This window comes from Diuraphis noxia, unplaced genomic scaffold (assembly GCF_037042655.1).
Source record: "Diuraphis noxia isolate RWA-SAM2 unplaced genomic scaffold, SU_Dnox_SAM2 contig0001, whole genome shotgun sequence".
Taxonomy (NCBI): domain Eukaryota; kingdom Metazoa; phylum Arthropoda; class Insecta; order Hemiptera; family Aphididae; genus Diuraphis; species Diuraphis noxia.
In genome coordinates, this window is record NW_028301711.1 from 38,775,026 (window position 1) to 38,798,972 (window position 23,947).

General features: G+C 30.6%; 1 long non-coding RNA gene across 1 annotated transcript in view; it reads right to left on the reverse strand.

Moving 5' to 3' along the window:
• Positions 1 to 2,946: 2,946 nt before the first annotated feature.
• Positions 2,947 to 23,947, reverse strand: part of LOC149060660 (uncharacterized) — a 37,354-nt gene continuing 16,353 nt past the window's right edge. The window contains exons 2-3 of the long non-coding RNA XR_016189933.1: positions 9,469 to 9,563; positions 2,947 to 3,217 (exon numbers count right to left, since the gene is read on the reverse strand). This is a non-coding gene — a long non-coding RNA (uncharacterized LOC149060660). The remainder of the gene's footprint in view (positions 3,218 to 9,468; positions 9,564 to 23,947) is intronic.

Genomic DNA, 23,947 nt, shown 5'->3' on the forward strand with positions numbered 1-23,947 from the left:
CAGAACCAGCATTTCGATATCACCATTACTTCGTGAGATATCGCAATGAGTAAATCCTCGAGGTACACTCTGTATATCAGCAATTAATATCGAACGCGATTGAGATACCGTTTGTAATACCTATATTATAGAATATTATAATAATTATATATATATATATATATAAATAAACGAATTTTTTCTCAATTATTATTATTATTAATATCATTGTGTGCGTACAATGTATTAAATAATTAAATATTTATAATTTATAAAAACATACGATTGTTGTTGATCTGTTGTTTTCCGTAATTAATATCGTTTCGTCGCCAAAGCGTTTCGATACGGGCGGACAAAAAACAAAAACAAAACCAAACTGCTTGCTATGAGAATTACTAATAATATCTGATGACGGGTAAACGGCGTTTTGTTTTGCTTTTTTTTGTTGTTTATTTCAATCGTACGGATTGTACAATAATAATAATATCGTTGTCGCCACCGCGACTAAGCACATTTTATTACGTATTTTAATATACGGGCGGGCGAGTACACTCGGTACTGAAGGTATATAATATAATATCAATGACGAGCTGTTTTTTCTTCTCAACAAATCCACCGTCATCGGCATAATATGCCCTCGACCGTTTTTATCCTGTTATATTCGTACACAACGAACATGATATAACGCTATTTCGTTTTCATTAATATATTATTATAATATTATATGAATACTTACGTGTCGAAACGCATACAATATTAAAAGTAATACACAATTATTGATTTATATTTTTTATAATGGTTTCAATGGATTTTTATAGATTTTTATCAATAAAAAAAAAAAAAATAAATAGTGTATGCCGTACAAGTAAATAAGGGCGTAGATAGAAAGTAATCAAGTGTATTTTTGAATTCGATCTCAAGTCCGTTTTAAGAAATCTTATCACTTTATTATATCAATCAATACCCTAAATAATCCCCAAAAATGTCAAAACCCACCCAAAATGTTTGCACTCCAGCACTCTCCTTCCCCCCCAAAAAAATTCAAACGTTATTTGCGCCTATGTATCTAAACTACACAAATGTGCCTTATAAATTCCAAAATACAAATTAAAAAAAAAAATTCGACGAACAGCGTAGTGTATATAAGAAATTACAAAGATTGAATACAAATAGTAAAAAAATTAAATAAGCTAGGTAATATATATACAAAAAATATTAACTAATTCTAATATATTTTAATATTGTCAATTGAAAAAAAAAAAGGTTAAAACTTTTTTATTCATTACTTTAACCTAATTAAAAAACTATTTTCGAATGATAATGATAGCCACGTAATGCAAATAATAAATGGATATCAAAAAAATAATAATACTTAGACTCTGAGCGAATTTACTACGCAAAAATAGATATCTCAAAATAAATATGGGCTAACGTTTACTTACTATCTATCTAATGAAACGTATTGATCGCAATTTTATTTATGTTTATCCAAATCCAAACATAATAATATATAATCTATATTCTATACATTAATTCTATAAAGTTTTTCATTTGAAGTGAAGTTTTCGTAGTAATGAAAACCGTAGAGACTCTAATAGTCATCAAATAATTTATCAAAATTTAAAAACGTATTAAAAATACAAATAACTTTACTTACGTCATGTCACCACCCCATTCGTGTATACGATATTCGCAAATTCTAAATTGGTAGAACCGTAATAATTTAATATACCTACAGATACATAAAAGTGTTTATCATAAGTATTATAGGCTCAACACATAAACGTATTTAATTCTTATGAATCAATCAACAGAAAAACATATTATGAGATACAAAAAATATTTCCACCCCTCATAATTCTTGTCAAGTACCATCCCATGGTTAGTCTATGGTTTGACCAGTGAAGTAGGTATTTGTTATTATCTAGTTAGGTGTATGTAAATGTAATATTAGCTATATAAGGAATAATATTATAAGCCTTTATAAAATGCTAAAAAATGAATCAATATGATTTAAATCGTAATAAGATATACACAATTTGATTTAATAGGCAAGCTCAAGTAAATATTATGTATGTACAATGTACTTACCAAAGACTTTGAAGAAACTTTCAAAAATAACAGATGATTCTGAAACTATATTTTATGTGTATTATTACGGTTTTTTAAATTTTCAAACATTCTTTTTCTGTAAAACATTTTTTTCTATTTAAATACCTTATAGTATCCTGTACAAATACTTATGTTCAATAAAAAATAAAAAAAAGTAAGCATAAATTAATCCTTGTCGAGGGGTGGGAGGGAGTGATCTCATTAACTTGTTCCCATATTGGCCATATTATATGTAGGTATACTACGTTTTTCAGATTATATTTAAATAATAAAATAGTATAATATAAGCTTGTAACCTAGCTGACATAATTGAATAATTCTATTCAAATACGATTAACGCACATAAATTGTATTAAACAATATAATATTATGAAAAAAAGAATTTATGAATAATAAAATATTTAATTAATTAATCGTTTATATATAACTACATACATGATACATCAATAGGTAAGGTAGGTATATTGGTATACTGCAGAATGATTATTTTTAACAATTATTTTTTGAAAGCTATTTAAGTTATTACAAATGCTTTTCTTACATGACTAAGTTGATGTCATTACGAAATAGCGTTTTAAAAAAAAATTTTTTATCTTTTTTGTTTTTAGTTTTTTTTTTCTGGAGCAGAAAATTTTTCAGTAAATTTAAATTTATAACAGCATTCCAGTTCAAATTTTTTATTTTAAAGATTAGTGTATATAACTATACCTACTATAGTAACTAGTCGCAAAAAAGTAGTTAAAATAAAACCCAAGCAAAACACTTCACATTTTTGGGATTCAAATTTAATTTAATTTAATCATTACATCCATAGAATTTTAAGTTCTAAATGCTTATAAATATTATTTTTCTATGTTAGTTCGTAGGTATAGCCTGTAAAGCTTATATTATTATGGCAGTAGTTGAGCGGGTCATCGGCAGAAGGGAAATGAGTACCCCTCGGGTTAGACCTCTCCGTCGTCACAGGATTTTCGTTTTCTTTGTTACCATCACATTACATATTTATACATTCATACTCATTTCCGTGAGGACAACTGTTTAACGGAAACGTATATGTGTGTCGTGTGTCTGAGGTCAGCCGGAGAGTTGTCCAAAGAAGTAACTGGTGTAAAATACCGACTTGAATCTTCATGGAAAAAAAAACGTTTTCACAAAATTAATATAAAAAAAAAGCCTATATAATAAATTACATAACCATAATGTATGCTGTATCGTAACTTAACCAACTAAACTCGTACACTCGAATCAATTACTCAAGTATAAACTCGTATACCTATATACGTATACCGTTGTCTCGTTCACTATATGTCCTTTTATAAATTGTCAATTATTTGATTTCGACTGAATCAGCTGTATACTGTATATATATATATAGATGTCTCTTATAAAAAAAGAGGACATTTTTATTTTTTACTAATATTATGGATAGGTACTTTAAAATTATTCATAATATACAAAACATACTTGTGATATTTATTTAACACAATTTTATCATACTCAGTTGGCTGATTGAAGCACAATATAAACAGCATAATAAAAATCTAACATATCTATTAGAAACAATAAAATAAAAATAATCGACCAAAACTAAATGCAAATTCAAAACATTTATTTTTAACCTTTTCAAACAACCTTAGAGATTGCAGGCGTACAATCCATTGATCGGAAACTATGGTGATGTACAACTGTATGAAATGCGAGTGTACCCTTCACTGCACTAACTTTCAAAATTTCAGGTGTATTTTTGTTAATAACAAAATTACTTAAATTGTTAGATGATGAAACCGCAGAGCTAGCTACCTATTCTTGACTTATGTTTAGTTGTGTCTAAATGAGCTTTTAAATCATAAGGCCCTGACAAAAATGTAAAAATACTAAGCATATTAATGAATTTAAAATATATAAATCTGTTGAAGGAAAACATACCTTTATTGGCAACTGAAACATAGCAATCACAGACGATACATTTGGCTTCACTAACGTCACGGCCATCAACAAAACTTTTAAATGATTCCTTCAGTCGATCATTGAAGATACATTTTCTCTTAGGCATTTTTAAAAACACTAATGAAATGACTATATAGGTATTAATGTATTATTGTATTAACTATTACTGTCTATTAGATATTTTTTTTTTTTAAAGTCTTGATTAATAAATATTTATTAATTATCTTTTGGTCTTATCATTGTCTAGGAAAGTCAATTGGTTTAAATGTTTTTATATTTTATGGCATAATATTATATTCTTATTCCATCGTTAGTTCTAAAAATAACTATACTGTGATAGTAATAATAATAGAAAAGTTCTTGTAAATCTTATCACAATATCTTATCACATCAACACAATATATAACCACAGATTACATGTAATCTGTGATATAACTATCTACAGCCTACAGGACAACTTACAACTGTCTACAGCCATAACAAGCCATAATCAGAATTTTGTCTATAATCGTGTGCAATACTCATGTTATCACCAATTCTATAAATTATTTTTTGGAAATATGATATCGTTTAAAATACATTTTACCACTGAATAGAGACTACGTATAAAAAAGAGGACATTTTGACTTATTATTTAAAAGAGCCCGGACAACAGAGGACACTCATAAAAAGAGGACAAATCCTCGTAAAAGAGGACGTCTGGTCACCCAGACAGTATACAGTATATAGTATACAGCAATATATAATATTATATATATATATATATATATATATATATATATATTATCATGTAGGTTGTTGGTAAATTATATATAAAATCGATATAGGTATTTATCATACTATCATAGAACCAAGGTTTTTATTATATACTCTTGGCGGTGAATCGTGAATGTAGGTAGGTGTATGTATACAACTATATAGGTATAATGTATAAAAACAAATGAATCAAGCTGTTCCATTTGATTGCGTATATTATTGACAGTTTTAAAAGAATAGTTGAGTTCAGTGGCGTACGCATGGGGTAGATTTACAACACTCCTCCCCCAACACCACATCAGTTTTTTTCACTTTATAAATCGTTGAAATATTTTTATAAATCATATATATTTAAGTATATGATTCTCATACCCCCCGCAGATTGGAAATGTCTTTGTACGCCACTGGGTGGACTAGAATATTATCGCAATATATTACATTTCATTTTAGGCATTAGTCCTACCAGTACACCGATACTTTTCAATATTTTAATCTAGCAAAATCAAAATGTATAACAATTTTAATTATCTTACTTAGATTATTTATAAAATCAATATTCCTTAAATCATACTAGGTAGGTACATCATATTATTATATATTTTGTATATTGTAAATGTTGAATAACAAACTAATAACTTTAATGACTAAAATTATTAATACTTTTAATTGAATCCATTTTTGTCTTTGTTTATTTACGTAACTACAAAATATATAAAACGTTTGGTAAACCCTTTTGGTATCTACAGTTTGTTTTTCTAGGTAAATGATGATATAATTATGATTAATATATTTAAATATATTAAGACGGTTTTCGTTGTACGACCCACGAACTTGTTTGGTTATAGTTTGCGTTTGACATATTTTTAGACTCGTCTGAGTGAAACGATTTTTATTTCCGAGTGAAAAATATGAACATGGTTCTTCATATAAATTGTCCTTGTAGCAATTAAAAAATATAAAAACTGCAATCACTTCTTTTTATACAATCGTTTAAAGTTCAATTTTAAATTCTTAGTGACGTGATGAATGTATTGGCTTTACAATGATTTCGAATAAAAGGCTAAATTTGTGTGTAAATTATATATTCTTCTAACGCCAAATAAAAGTATATATTAATTTATTGTATAAAACGATAATAAACCTTCACTAAATAACGATGTGATGGAGTTGTGGTTGAATGTTGTTGAATTAATTTATTACCTATAGCTTTAGCAAAAAATCGGTCCACATGATTATGTTCTGTAGCGTAGTTATATTCTGTATTAATAAAATAAAATATAATATTGTATATTTTTTCACTGTACTTATATAATGGCCACATATTACCTATATAAACATATGTAAATTGTTCGACACCAAAGGTACAACACTTTACAATGTATACACAAGATCCGAAATCAGAAAGAGTACTCGAACTAGTCTCTTCCTTAACACTAACGTCTAACAATAAAATGACTTAATCTCATTTTTACGATTTCAGTATATAATCGAACATTTTGCTAACAAATCTCTTAACATACAATCTGTATGTAAACAAATAAACTCCGATATTCTTACAATCATAGATATAACGGAAAAATTAGGCTAAAAATAAAGGATAGTAAAATGTAGTCCAAGCTTACAAGTCTATCCAACCTTCTCTTCCAAAGTCTACCACCCCCTGATAGTATTTATAAACCTTACATATCTAATACTAGTTTAAAAAATGTTCACAATACTCCAATGGAACCTAATCGGGGTTTTCAAAAAACTCAACAAATTATAAATTATTATATCAGAAACCCAACCCGAAATAATATGTTTGCAAAAAAAAAACTAATTTCAAATATGATATCACAGGAAAACTATCAAATTACAATGGATGTAGTAAATACCGAACCGATGGAGCAAAAGCAAGTGGAGGAGTAACAATATACATTGAAACTGAATATCCCTATAAAACTATAATTTTAAATACGCTCTTCGAAGTCATGGCAGTAACAGTAAAGATAAGATACTTAGAAATTAACATATGCAATTTGTATATAGTATATACCCAATCAACATGATTTCACCCAAAATGACATCGAAAATACTCTAAATCAATTGATTTACCTTCACCTTTCATTATTACTGGAGATTTTAATAGTCGTAAGTCATAACAGTATATGGGGATCTAAGGCTACCGATAGGAGAGGAAAACCCCTCATAAAGCATTCGATAAAGATAACATAGTAATTTTGAATGACGATGAACCCACTCATACAAATATTGCAAACGGTCAAATATCCAACATCAATTTATCACTTTCCAACTCTTTGGTAGCGCAAAGACTAGAATGGAATGTATATAAAAACATTACTAGTACTTAGTAGTAACCATTTCCCCATCATCATCTAATTCGTCAATCATCATCGTTATTTCACAAACGATTCTACCTTGGGTGAAAGATAGAATTAAAAAAACGCCGATTGATCTCCGAACAATTGGAAGAGGAAGTTAGAACTATAAAAGATACTGGAACATTAAATACCAATACACTAGTAAAAACGTTTAGCAACTTAATTATACAAATAGCAAACCTCACAATAGGTAAATCAACCAACAAAAATAATAAACCCAAAGTACTCTGGTGGAACTAGAACATAAAATCCGCAATCGAAGATAAATATAAGACAATAAAACAATTCCAAAATCCAATCCTCCAAAACTCAAGAAGACTTTATAGAATTAAAAAACTCAGAGCAAGAACCAGATATTTGATAAAATCCAGTAAAAAGACACCATGGAAAAATTTCACAAACAGTATAAACGAAAAATCTGATACAAAATTCAATCCTTAAAAGGACTCAATAGAACTCGGGAAATAAACCTTATTGATAAGAACACCAACTCTAAATCAAACTCTTACAAATAAACAAATAATGGGACTAGTCAACCTGGACATCTGACTCTACATGGAAACACAATATCCTTGTTAAATTCAACCAAATCCTATGTGCAAAGGCAAGATACTTAATATAATAAACATCTTATTAAATGACCGCACATTACACCCCCGTGGGCTTCCACAGATGATATAAAAAAAACAGAAATATACAAAAGATACTTCACAAATATATTAGAAAACTGTAAAGAATACTATGAAGTTTAGTAGTTTACACAAACGCTTCTAAGACACAAGACCTAAAGATCTCAATAATACATAGAAACAAAAATGTATTATTAAAGTTATCTAACACATGTTACATTCACACCACCGAGGCAATAGCGATACTCAAGGTGATTAAAACAACCATAAATGATGAACACCCCAACCATATAATATGCAGTGATTCCCTGGGTATACTCAATAGCATAAAAAAACCTGGCGACATCGCAATAAAAAAAAATGAACAAATTCAATGAAGCCTTATCTAAGAAAAAACAAATCACTCTCACGTGGGTCCATTGGCATTGGAGGAAATGAACTAGCTAAAAAACAGACCAAGATCGCCACCACAATTCCGAAATTAAGACTGTAATAGGACTATATTACAACGACATTAAAAGGCACATAAATTATATTAACAAAAATAAATGGCTCAGCACATGGGAACTACAAACCACCAAGCTCAACACAATAAAAAGAAGTACCATCAGATGGATTAATAATTCATTAAAAAGAAAAGAAGAATCGGTACTATACCGATTGAGAATTGGACATACGCGACTTTTGCACGATTACTTGGTGACAAAGGAAGACCCCCCCCCCCCCTATGGGAAGTCTGTGGTGTCAAACTAACTATAATACTATAAAACACATAATAACCTAATGTCTCAAAAACGAATAAAATCGACAAATCATCGGGCTAGATAGTAGCATGGACGTTACACTAGTACCCAACACCGAAGAGAATCGGATGATGATACCATTTTTAAAAGCAACAAACCTCTACAATTTAATTTAAAAATATGTTAATTATCTGAAGTATATTCAATGTAACCTTTTTTTATCTTTAATTTTGTACTAAAAAAATATATATATATATATATTTATATTTATTAAAACTGTAAATACAAAACCACACTTAAATTGTAACTAATGAAGTAATGACCATAATATAGCTGGATAGTTTTATTTTGATCAATAAAAAAAAAACATATGCTGCCCATTATAAGTATATTTTAGGGTCGTCTTTAATTTCCGTTTTCAAAAAATGCTATAATTCATATAAAATGTATAGTATAACTGTAAAAGTATGTTACAATTTCCTTCAAAGAATTTTTGAAAATATAATGACAATCGATAATCGGTTTTGGTCCGAATCGAATGTCACGCAGTGAATATTATTGTATATTTGTATAGTTTGTATACAAACGACGAGGGGTCATTTCCTTCTATTAACACATAAGTTTTATGATCCATTTCCGTTAAGAGTATATGAATAGAAAATAAAATTGTTCTTAACTGGCCAAAAATTCAAATGTGTATTTTATATTAACACATGTTGGTTGAAAACAAATGTTTTGTGAATACTGACAAAAAATATCATATGTGACATTAAATTACTGATACATGCCATTATCGTTTAGAAAATTGAAAAGCACTTAATTCGACTTGTGGACAAATGACCGTTCCTCCCATTAACGTAAACAATTAATGTTATTGTTCCCATTCGGAGAATAATATAAACATAATATGACAGTACTTACCTACTGACAAGTCGCAAATTGGATCTAATGGTTAAAATGTCGTTTTCTGTAGACCGCAGGTATGAATAATACAGAGTGATCCACCAAGCATTTCACTGTTGACATAAAAATGTGAAAATGTTGAAAAAAATTTACAAAAATTAATATTTTTCCTAAAATAAAGGATATAGTTTTGAATAAAAAAAGGTGGGCTAGTTGTACGCTCTGGTGTACATTATAGACGTCTAAATAAATCCTTATAAATGTAAGTGTTAAATTTGAATTCAATGATGTAAAATCATGGTGATTAATGAAATTTATTTTACTATTAGGCATTAGTACTAAAGTAGGTTATATTATTTTTGCCGAAAAAATTGTAATTGAAAACGTCATTGTGAGTATAAAATATACGAATAATATTTAGAACGAAATAACAAAAATCGTTATCCTTGGTCTTAATATGTAATTTTGTCAAATTTGAACTTTAAACAAGTAAGAAAACTGTGTCTTTATATTTTTGGCTGCAATATGAATTTTTTATAAGAATCCGTGTTTAAAATTTTTAATTCTGAACTAAAAAATTATTGAATAGGTATTTTATAGTTTTATACTAGAAAATAATTTAAACATTTTAGATGGATTCCGTAAAAATTTAAAATTTAAAATCTAAAAACTTCTAAAAAAAAGTACCTAAGGATATTTAAAAATTCTCAGTTATTATTATAACTACTTATGAGAAACCTTGTATTAAATTTCCCATCCTTTTCACTCAACGAACACAATTTTATTGACATTTATTAAAAAAATAAAAAACTTTCAAATTTCAAAAAAATAAATTAAAACGACACAAGGTATTTTGATATTTCCATCATATAAATAAAATTATAAAATGAACATTTGGTGAAAATGTCAAGTATATCTACAGTTATTCGTTTTTGAATCACAATGAAATAAGTAAAAATCCTTCGATGAGAATTCGTTTACGCCTGAAAATCCAATGTTGAAATTATGTTAACTCAGTGGCAATAGTAGATCTTGACATTTTTTATTGGTAATGTTTCTATCATGGTTATGCCTTATACTACATAATATATTATGTGCAAATAGTTTTTGGGTGTTATGTGACCATGTCATAATATTTTTATGTACAACAAATAAGTTACAAGTAGATTTTTTTTTAATAATTAAGTATGGTAATATACAAACAATATGCTTGTTTTTATTTGAAGTGATAATTATGTTTTTATTGGATTATATCGTAGGAAGTGTGTGGGGGGGGGCGAAGCTCCCATGATTCACGTTTGCTAGATTGATTTGTATGGCTTCAGCCCCCCTAATATTTTAGTCCTAGTTGCGCCAATTCAGATGCAGCCTAATACGAACAAGTTTTCACCGGCCCCCAAAGGACAGTAAATGATCTAAAAATATGGATAATATCCAAAATAATATCGTCGATTTTCACCTGTATCATAATTATAGAACTAAGTATATTATTAGAACTAATTTTCAAAATATTTATTTCTATTAAATAAAAAATTATATGTATTTATGTACTTTTGGCTCACTAAAATATTTTGATGTTTTATAATATGACTCTTGAAGTCTTGAATAAAAAAAGTTTGAAGATCCCTAGCTGCAGGTGGTATAGATAAACAACGCATCATATTGTACTTTAACAAGCAATTGTTTACGTACCCCTCCCGCTCCACTAGCGAGCTTATTTGTCACCTTCGTCCGTGCGCTATTTGTTCATAATATTTTCCGATTTTGCTCAGAAAACATGGCCACATCACTCGTGAACCGTCATTGTGATCCGGACGAGTTACGATGCATAAAATATTATTAACATGACAGGTATAACTTCATATGACAATAATATTTAGGTTTATATGATGAATCGTTGTCTTAGGCTCAGGCGTTCAAATAATAGTGTTATTATTATTATTATACCTGCCGATTAGTGGGTCTGTAGGAGTGGAAACGGGGAGATTGTCGTCGTGAATATAAATATATTTTCAAAAACGGTATTAATGACAAAGCGACAACGTGGACATCAGTGTACCGCGCACGGCTTAAGTCGGAGTCGATGCCAGAGACCTGGTAGGTGGTATATACGGGTGCCCCAAACGGCCATGTATTAAACTATATAGGTACATAAATATACGATTTACCGATGATACAATGCCCGCTCCTCGAGTAGTGCATTAAACGCACGTACATATATTATATGCCTATAATATGTGTATTAATAATATATTATCTAATAATGAACGAATATGATCGGTTGAAAAACGTGTACGCTCTCACGTATACGAGTATATATATATATATATATATAATATAATGCATTATAATATTATACTATTCAGATCGGACGAGAGATTCGAAATAGTTTCCAGGTCCACGGCCGCCGTACACCTCCCCTTGCGGTATACTGCACGATATGTATATAATATTATTATACGTACGCGCGCATATACATGTATACATTGTAGTCTTATATAATGGCTTCATTTGTCTACCATCACCACCATCGCCCGAGTATTTAAAATTTAACATATTTCATATTATTATAACTATACACGACGTAAATATTATATTATTATTATCATTACTATTATTATATAGGCATACGCGCGGAGTGAGCGTAATATACGTCTTTGTACGGGACCGCCCTGCCACCGCCGGAGTCTACGGGTGGCGCGGATACCGTGGTCGTGGTAGGTTCCACCGTATATAGGTACACGTATAATGTTATGTACAAAAGATATATTATATACCTATGTATATGTATGTGTGTAGCACGGGTATATACCAGTCGCCGCCGCCGCAGCCGTCGTCGTCGTCCCCGGTGGTTGCTTTCAGTATATATATATATATATATATAATATTGCCGAGGGAGTCGCTACGACTGCCGCCGAAATTCACGCTGGGCCCCACACAGGTTATATATATAATATATATATTTTATATATATATATACAAAGTATGACCATATAGGTATAATTTCCATCACTGGCAGCAGCCACCACCACAACCGGTCGCCAACGAGCACCGTGAGACGTCGAAATTCCGGTGAGGACGGACGTCGGTTGCGGCGGCGGAGGAGACGAGTTCCTCCTATACATATAGCCGCCGCACGCGCTCGCCGACACCACCACCGCCTATGCCCTGAATCGTTTCGTTTTCAACTCGTTGTCCATTTTTCAAATATTGTATTCGTATTTCTTTTTCATCCTTCTCAGAACAAATGCACACACACTCACACACACACACACCCCTACTCGTAATCACACAGTTTTTTCCCCCATATTACGTTTACGCATTTATTATGCACTCTGTAGCAGTATAGACACACATAGCGTATAGCACATATAGCGGCGGGAACTTGCTTTATTCCGTGACGACGATGTGATGTGATCAACTCACCAATCCATTTCAACAGACTTTTAACAGTTTTGTTCCTATATATTACTTGCTATAGAACTAGAAAGTCCTGTATGCTGATACTATACCCGCAGGCAACCATACATTCAAAATTTCAATGAGACGACAGTTGCTGTCTTATTGAGCACTGCACATTGTGTATGTGTGTGTGTCACGTCTACATGAGATTCTGTAGAAATGTCAAGGTTCGTTTTTTTTTTTTTTTTGCTTATTGCAGAGAATAAATACAATTTCGAGTCGTTAAATAAAAGAAACGAAAAACTGAGGTGCGTTACCCCGCGTGTGTGACGCCCCTATGTCAAAAAGGTCGACAAGAAAATTGTTTATTACCATGTTGGTTATTAGGTATATCTTATATATTCCTAACATTTTGTGACCAATAAAACGCATATACAACTACATCGGAGCCTGAAAACGGACATATTTGAGTTCAGGGTGATAGGGTAACGCCACTCTAGATTCCCAAACAAAAAATCAGTTTGAATGAGACGTTAGCGGCATCACGTGTGGGTGCATTATTAGCTAGATTATGTACGTTTGGGAAATGTCTAGAACCTTCGATATAATAATAATAATAATAGTAGTAATAATGATAATATATGTATATAGGTATACTCGTATATATTGCAATATGTTACAAAATTAGAGAGAAAAATAAAATAAACAATTAACAAGTAGCAAACTTATCTATTGACTATTAAATATAAAATGCTTGTAACGGATAAGCTGAGTTGATGTTTTAAGTTATGTAAAGAAAATTTGCATATCATTATAATAAAAACTAAAATACTAAAAGATAATTAAACACAGCAGTAACATCAAAATAGGTCAAGTGAAAGAGAATATTTTGTAAATTAAGTTCTTATAGCTAGGTATTAAAATTATTGAAGTCGGCTAAATTAATATTATAAATGCGTAACAAAAGAAATCATTTAACTATCGGGCTTTGAGTTTCAAAAATAGTATTAGAACATGCAATATTTAAATTACAAGTTTTTCTATTAAAATTCACCTAAATGATATTTATACAAAAACAATAAAATCACACTTTCATAAATTTGAACAATAGTTTTAATACTAAGCTCAGGATAGATTAAATTGGCTGGATACAATTTAGGAGGCTTTCTTAATATGATCTTAATCGAAAAATGTATATTAGTAACTATAGTAAATAGTAAATTAATATTCGAGGAGTATATTATGTACAACCCCACACAGTAATTCCGTAAGAGAAAACCGATCGAGCCAGAACAATATAGATAATTCTAAGAGTTCTGATATCAAGAATGTTTTAAGGAATCGAAATTTAAAAATTAATTTTCTGGTTAAATTATTTACGTATTGCATAATATGTTCAATAAATTTTTATTTAAAGTCAAAGTGCACGCCTATAGACATTTAATGCATGTGCGCCGCGGAAGCAATGCGAAAGCAGATCCCGCGTCGTCGTCGGTTAAAACGGGAAAAAAAAGACATTTAATGCAATTGACCTTTTTTCGAAGGTATACCATCCCTTACAATCATGTTTAAAATATTTACAATTCTAAGTATATTAGCTAAGAGATAAATTAATATTAGCTTACAGTGTTTGTTATATTAAAAACCGTGTACTTAGATTAAACTAAATTTAACTGCAAACTATTATTTAAGTTATTATGATCACACCAATTATTTATTATATGAATAAGCAGTTATTAGCTATATTATATAAATTATCGTAGTTAAGACTTTGAATCAGAATAACAGTGTCATCTGCATAACAGAATATTTCAGCATCTGAGTATGTGTTTAAAAGTCCATTTATGATTTATGTATATTAATTCGTTTTAATATCACTAAATAATCCATGACGTAGTCTAACTTGTTGAAATTATTGTCAAATAATAAATAAATGTCTTAATTAAATTAAAAGCCTCTTATGCCTCTTATGCCACAAAATGCTAACTTTTAATTAATAAAACATGGTCGACAGAGTCCCTCATTCTCTCTTAAAATATATTTTTAAATTTTTATTTTCGGTGTTAAATAAAAAAAAATATTATACTGTCGCATAGGTCTAAAAATTGCTAATAAATCTAAATATTAATTATAGGACAAAATTCATTTCAATCGTCAGCCGGTCTTTCTGTTACGCTTTAAATATAGATCCATATAAGTACAGTCAGAGAAAAATATTGCCAGAATATGTCTTAATAGGGAGCTAATGAACTCTAAAGAATTTACAATTGTAATGGTGGACTGGGACCTTCCCAGCCCGTCCCTGGTAGAAACATTATATGTACAAAAAAATATATTAAATTATTAAAAATATGTTTAAAAAAATAATGTCTAACTCGAATTTTTTCGTATTTTAAAAAAAATTCGAGTTAAGTAACTCGAAAAATACATAAGTCGAATTTATTTTTATGTCCCTTGACATTCGAGTTATCGAGATTCGACTGTATATATATAAAGCATTGGTTGGAGATCTCAGTCGACAATATTCAAACAAAGGTAATTTAAACATTTTCTTAAATATGTCTATAAAATTGTATTTTTTGACAAATCTCAGCACTGTCAATGATTGTCACCATTCCCCGATCATGCTGCGGAAAATACATTTTTGAGGATACGCACATATACAATATATAAATTTAATACCGACTCGTAAAGTTTTTTTTAAACTTTGATTAGCGCACAGATTATACACCTAGGTATAGAGATACAGATCCGGAAAAGATTGTCCAAACATGACAATAATTTATTTAAATATAACAATATATTATGAACGTTTAAGCTAACGCGTTATTTCATATTTCCACGGCACATTTTACGATAAGTATATTATAAATGGCGAAAGCCGACGTTCAGATGAATGGGACATGTACGCGTTTTATTCGTGGCATACACCGGACTCGGACGGCGGCCGGACAATTCGACACCTGCAGTTATATTATATTGCCAGAGTGTCTCCAAATGATGTCCGGTGCAACAGGTATAGGTACACATATTGTCCAGAACGGCGTCCATAGAATACGAGGGCCGTTATACTGAAAACGCCATATTATAATATACAGTTGGACGTGGCCAACGGGCAAGGACACTCGAATACAACAAGACAAATGGCACACAAGTATATAATATATATTATTACGATTTACAATGGATATATATTATAATAATACAGCGTGGAGTCGCACGATGGCAAGTCCGTATATACAGCGTCCCTCAGGATTATAATAATAATCATTTCTCGGACTACAGCAGCAGCTGTATTATATATATATATATATAATAATAGCAGAGTGTCGCGACGATTTAAGTCGTCCCTGGCGAACTGTTCTCTGCGAACGACGTATTATACAGCGTGTACATGCCACACAGTATTAATATTATCTTTATTATGATAATATAGAGTACTAGAGTCTATATTATAGACAACACCGTCGATTAGATATGTGTGGTTTTTTGATTCGTTTTTAAACATAAGTACCTATATATACATATTATACGATGTGGTGGCGGTGACTGTTCGTATAACTTCGTATCACCAGCTCGTGTGCTTTAATAAAACTCGACTGAGGCAGTGTGCGATACAATAATAATTAATAAACAGAACGCTATTATAGTGGTTACCATATTTATATAATATTTCTAACACTATGGCTAATATTTTGATACAGTTCACGTATTAAACTTTACAACCTAAGCTATGCAATTATCGTTTTTACTGTATAATATGAACGTCTACCGTAGACGCAAAGAGCGTCTGAGATTTGGGGGTGGGGTTAAAGCAGTACTACAACATTATTGAATAATACTAAAAATGTTAATTCAAATGTAGGAAATGTTTGAGGGGTAAGCTATAAACATTTTTTTTTTTTGGAAAGGCTTTCCCTTTAAAGCTGCCCCCTATTTGCGCCCACGAGTCGTCTACATTTGGAATATCGTTAAAGTCAGGTCCACCACACACTGAGATGACATTACAATTTTGGTTGTCTCGACTGTGATGGAAAAGTTGACTTTTGTTCTGTTATTCTTTAATATTTTACTATATGTGATGGACGTGGCATAAGATGATGACATAGTACCCTTAACATCATACGTATGTGTTGTTTCCGTCTAAGCAACGCATAAAGTGTCCAATTTTATGTGTAGAATAATCCATTTTACGTTGTAATTATTAACATGATAGTAAATTATTGAGTTATTATAAAAGTTAAATCTAAAAACCACAAGAATATAATTCAAAACCCGACACGAAGGTTTTTTTCCAATTTATTTCGAAAATTCTAAATTTTAATTTTGAAACAAGTTATTATATGAGTGTTTTAAATTTTACAAAAAAATTTACAGTTATGAAATTAATATTCTCATGCCATGTTTTAAAATTAAAATGGAAAAAAATCTACGTGATGCTTAAAATTATATAGCTATAATGGCTATGTACTAATAAAATGTTAATATAAGTCCATTTAAAGCACGAAATAGATTATTTTAAACGTAAATATCGCTTTAATGTGGTACGTTTTGTAAGGCGGAAACAACAGATATTCAAATATAAGAGTATAATGTCCTCTTTTTTTGAGCTGCGTATTCACTGTTCAGTTTCTGACACATTATTTTCGAGGGTTCACATTTAAGGACCGGTTTTTCCTTAAAAATAATGTTACCGTCTCTGGTGGTAGGAACCCAAACATATTTTTATAACCGGTAATCGTGCTACAGAGGAAAAGAGAGAAATTCGAGAGAGAGAAAACTTAGAGAGAATTCGTTTTATTCTCGCCTGCAACCGACGTGAAACTGTTATATTTAATTATTAGATTTTAATTCAGTCCTAAAATTTTTGTGTCAAATGATCAAAAAAATATTAAACTTTGATCTTTGAATTATGATAACGAAATTTTGATCACACATCGAAGTATAATTAAATGTTTTTACAATATACCCGATTAAATTTAATATTTTATTAAAAATTAAAATTAATTATATGATTAAATTACTAAATGTAAAATCCTAAATATTTTGATATGAATTCATTTAATAAACTAAAATACCAGCATATAAAAAAACTTACTGTAATAGTTATTTGGAATTTGTAATCATTTTTCAAAAAAATATTTTCACGTCTAATAAAACCTAATATTCTTAATATAATACAACTTATTATTGCCCGTAAAATCTGTGACGAAGTAAGGATACAGTATTTGAATACGATTTCTACGCTTGCTGCAGACCACAGTGTGTAAGTTATAAGTAGGTTTATACATTGTCAATTGTTATGGTTATTATAGGAGAGAAGACTGACATTATAACAAAATGTAGGACCCGTAGTAAAAAAAAAACAAAACTGATAGAGATCAACGAGATATGAAATGATAATAATTATTGTGAAATTAATGTATTATTGTTAGGTAAACACTTGATGACTGTAATTTTCTTAGGAAAGTTAATTGATGTACAAAATGAATGAAAAATTGAGTAACTATCAAATTATATCGTGTTAAATTTACAGTTGTAAAATTTGTAGGTTTATCTTATATATTTTTATTTTAAGGTATTATTATTTATTTTAACCAACGTAAAATTTCTTTTTAAATTTGGTTGAACTATTATTATAGAACTATTTTATTATTATTATTATTATTATTATTATAAGTACAAACAAATGTACGTATACTATATTATAGAACTGTACACTCCTAAGTCTTTGATATAAAATGTAAATTTACTGTCAGTTAAAAAATGCTGTCATAATATAGTTGTATTATTCAAAAGGAAGTTCATTCGAACCAATTCGTCTGTTACCTGTATACCTCCACTCCTCCAGAGAACCAATTCGGTAATTGACAACCGACTGCTATGGATTTTTACATTGTCTCATGAATGAATGTTAATTGTTAGTATAAAAACAACAGTAGGTATTCCGGACATGATGGACACGGAAAAAACAATTGTGACTTTATAGCTGGCTGTGATGTTAGCCGCCACTCACCACCAACGCCACTGCAGGAGATGATAGCGATAATGTTAGTTAGTTAACATTATGTTATTATATAATAAATTTATAATAATAAGCGTATTCGATCGTTTATATAGCTATAACGAACAATAATAATATTTATTTATAATTACTCATACCATCGCCTAGGAACTCGTTTATTGATATATAATATGTATTGGAATGTCAACAGACGGCCGGGACCACGGGTTTCCATACACGGTTTGGGCTGAAATCGGAAAATTGTTTAATAGGTACACGACTATGACGATATTACTCTGCGAACACGACGACGACGACGACGACGACGACGACGAACACGACACGACGAGACTCAGACCGGTGCGACGCCGTAACGTAACGACTCCAACGATGACTGAAATTAATTCTGACGACAGTCTATACAAGTTTTTAGCCAACAAAAGGACGAAATCACCGTCGTGCGTGGAAGGGCTGACGAAGAAGACGCGGATGAAGTGCACGGCGGCTTGCATCCGGACCAATAAGAGCGATCGATGCACCGGCGCCGCTGATAGGGCATCGGCGTCACTCCATTGCAGCGATGTGGGGCAGAAGACGTACCGGTCTGTGCCGCAACACGACAGGGGCTCGACCTGCATAAAGACGACAGCAGACTGTCGCGGTCAATGCCCCCGGACCGGAAAGTACGCGGCCATCGACAACCCGCAATGCACCAAAACCAGAAGTTACAGGGTCAACGAAAGCCAGTGCACCGGCGCCGCTGAAAAATGTGGGGTCACCGACAACACTCAATGCACAGTCACCAGAAACTACAGGGCCAACGATGTGCAATGCACCGGTGTCGGCACCGGAAACTTCGGCGCCAATAACAACCGATGTTCCGGCATTGGAAACTACAGCACCAACAACAACGGATGCAACGGATGCGGTTGCATTTCGGCGGCGGCAGTGACGGCGGCGACGGCTTGTCTAGGAGGCTCGAAGCCTTACGGCCGCGGTAGTGCCGACACTCTTTTTTCGACGGTCTGCAAGTGGTCGAGAGTCGTGGTGGACTGGACGTGGGACAAAACGTCTTACATCCTCGTGGCCACCGTGTCGTTCTTCCTCGGCATGTACACTTACGATTGGTGTCTGTGCACATGCGAAGAAGCGTCCTGAGAAGTGACGACGACTAAAACCACGGCGTAATAATATTATCGTGTCTCATCAAAATAATATATAGATCAATTATACTACGCGACCACCGAGTAGATAGTTGCAGCAAATCGGTCCGCAGACGACACGTTATAATAATGTTATTATATATTATATTCAAGCACACACATGACAAGACACATATTCCAATGCATATTATATTATACGGCCGAGAAAAATGGTTCGAGAAATTTGTGTCTTTTAATCGGCAATCTAAAATATAATAGTAAATAAATTATTACAAATGACGCATCGATGTGTTTGTCGATGTCTATATTATCCACTGTTCTGTATCCATATATATATAGACTAGGTATATGATAATCTAATTGAATAGTATATTAGTATATAATATTATGATTATGTATTATCATGAGTATAAAAACGTCAAATCAGCCAACATTAAATTCAAACTTTTTCACACATTTAGTTGTGTTCTCATAGAAAATAAAAAATCTCAACCTAGTTGTATTTTAGCACTTTACATACCTACTCAAATATGGACTTTGCCACATTGGTATATACTATATATACCGTGTGTCCCAAAAAACAGGGGCCACTTTACCACTCATGACCATGAAAATATTTTTCAATTCTGTTTGCGGGACATTAAACTAGACTAATGGATCATAAATTTCTATGACTTACAATAAAACTTACATTTTTTTTAATGGCAACCTGTAATTTGAATATCATATTCGGGTTTATCGATTTTTTCAAGCCATTTTGATGTATCAACTTGTGTCCTAAACCCAAAATTGACTAAACTAGAGCTATGGAGAATTAAAAAAATTAAAAAATTAAATTTATAGTATAAGTTCCACATTTTAATAGGTATAGGTAGGTAAATAACAAAAATAGAAATACCAATGCTCATTATTATTTTAATAGATACTTAATTATAGGTAATTCTAATGGAAACAAAAATACACTTCTTCTTCTTTTTTGGTCTCGGCCAATTAAGACCATATGCAATTACATAATGTGTAATAATAAAATAAGATAATAATTCATAAATAGTAAATAGTTAATTAATTTAATAATAATAATTTTGATTGTTTGTTGCATGGTGTTTAAAAAAAAAATAAGTACGTACTACAGTTAGAAAAAAAAATTAAATAAATTTAATTTTTTAATTTTTTAAATTCTCCATAGCTCTATAGTTTAGTCAATTTTGGGTTTAGGACACAAGTTGATACATCAAAATGGCTTGAAAAAAATCGATAAACCCGAATATTCAAATTACAGGTTGCCATTAAAAAAAATGTAAGTTTTATTGCGCATGCGCAAGATACATGAGTTAAAAAAATTGTAAGTCATAGAAATTTATGATCCATTAGTCTAGTTTAATGTCCCGCAAACAGAATTGAAAAATATTTTCATGGTAATGAGTGGTAAAGTGGCCCCTGTTTTGTGGGACACACGGTATATATTTGACCAACTGCTGCAGATAATAGACACGCCATATCAAATTATGGTATAATATAATATGTATACTGTATACCTAATAAGAGATATATATATTATAACATTATATTATTGTATTATATAGTATTTAGAGAATAGGACATATTTGTATTAGTATTATTAAACTCACACGAGTACGCAACACGTATTATCGCATATTTATACGGCCGAGAAAAACAGTTCGAGTAAAGGTTTATCTTAGTAACGCAAAAAGTACCTATTATATTAAAAATTATTAAAAACACATAAATAATGTAATCTTCTTAAATTACAATTAATATCTCTGGTCATTAATATATATATATATATATATATATATATAAAAATTCGATTGAGTTTAAGAAATCAACAGGGGTATTAAAATATATGAATGTCACAAAAGTTATTAAAGAGATATTGATATTATAAACATGCAGCATTATAAGTATATTCCAAGTATTAAATCAACATAATTTTTAGATTTTCTAAGGATGGTTCATGATTATGCATTTCAAGAATCTCACTTATCTTAATATTGAAATAGTCGAAGTATTTTTTCACAATGTCAATTATTATAGCCACACGTTGGTAAGGAATTTCAAAAAACTTTAATTCATTAAAACATATAGGCAAGAGAGATTATAAATTAAACTATAAAGTATATTAAATAATTATGACGGCAAAACAATAAATATTTTACTTATTTAGTGTTTACATATTTAAAAAACAAAGAAAAAATAATGAAAATCAAAAATATTATTTACTAACGATAACTACGTAGAATATTATATTGATAGCTTTTTAAAAATCAGATCAGTAAATCGAGTTTAATTGGTTTGTTTTAAAATAAAATTAATTAAGTTGGAAATTAAGACCTAATACGAGTAGGTACCTATAAGTTCTGAGGCCGAATCTCCCACGTAGATAAATTAATAAATGTATTCGTATTGATTCCCTCCCCTCGTTTATTGTTTTCTTGTAAAAAAAAACCTCAGTTTAGGGATCTTTCGGCACTATACATATATAGTTTGGAACTTTACACGTTGGTACATATTCTATTTATTGGCCTGCAGCTGCAGATAACAAAAACACCAGCCATTATACATTACGGTACCTACACCTATATCGTTGAGAGATCGTTGTATTATAATAAATTAAATATCAATCGAATTTCGATCAAAATGGCTATAATATGATCACAATAGTTTATAATATATTCGTATGCAACCGTGATTTTAATTAAATCTGGATCGCTGAAAATACCTACACCCGGTTTCAAAAAAACACGCCCACGAAACCCTATAACTAAACTTTTTATTATTTTTGTTCCAGATAAACCATTCAACATATTATTTAACAGTATTATTAAGATTATATGAAGTATTCATAGAGAGTCTATACAATTATGGATATTTTAAAATCCAGCTAATTCCAAAATTTCAATGCTAATCACACCGCCGCCGATAAAAATAATTATTATGATCATAACTAATTGAAATTAAAGTGGAAATCATCCGGGGATAGTGTATTATCGTAGTAAATAGTAATATAATACTTTATGTATGTACACCTTAGTGGGTCAGTGGGTGTACGCATATTGTACAACTGTAAGATGTATAGATGCACATAATTTACCTAGGTTAGTATTCATCACATCAACAATAGACAAATCGGATATGATTAATGATAAATCTACACCGTTTATTTATCTTTATACTTATTATTCACGGCATAGATAAAAAAGACTAACTTATAATAAAGTAAACGTGTGGTCCAAGCGTTGGGCTGTGGCCACCGTTCAAGACGAAAGCGGCGATAGATATTAATAATAATATTATGATGATGTGTGCGCAGGTATAAAATAATAATAATAGCGTAGACCGACGTCTATCTGCTACACGTACATAATAATATTATGACCGAACGTTAATAAGACGAAAACGCCCAACTCGACGATAGACCATTCGGTTTTCATCAAAAGCTTATAATATTATTTATATATATATATATAGTGGTCGCGTGCGTTCGTCTTACTTGTGAAACGTTTATCATGGTGATAAAAAAAAAAAATAATATTTATAATATCTCTTACACATCGGACACGAAATCAAACACGAAAATTACACGTTATATTATGCAGTAGGCGCTTATTATTTAAACCTATAAACTAGTCACTAGATACTCGTTTCGTTTATCCAGTAGAATGGTTCCTGTATAAGAAACGAACACACATATACACGTCATATATTTTAAGTTTACAGCCGTCCACTTGCGCCACAATGGTAATTTTAAATTAAAAACAAAACAAAACATAATAATATTATTAATATTATTATTATTATCATTATTATATACAAACGACTGCGTACGAACAACGAATTAACAACCACATAACTAATGATCTTTCCCGCGTCGGTCAATCCGTTCCAATCCATAGATTATATTAATATA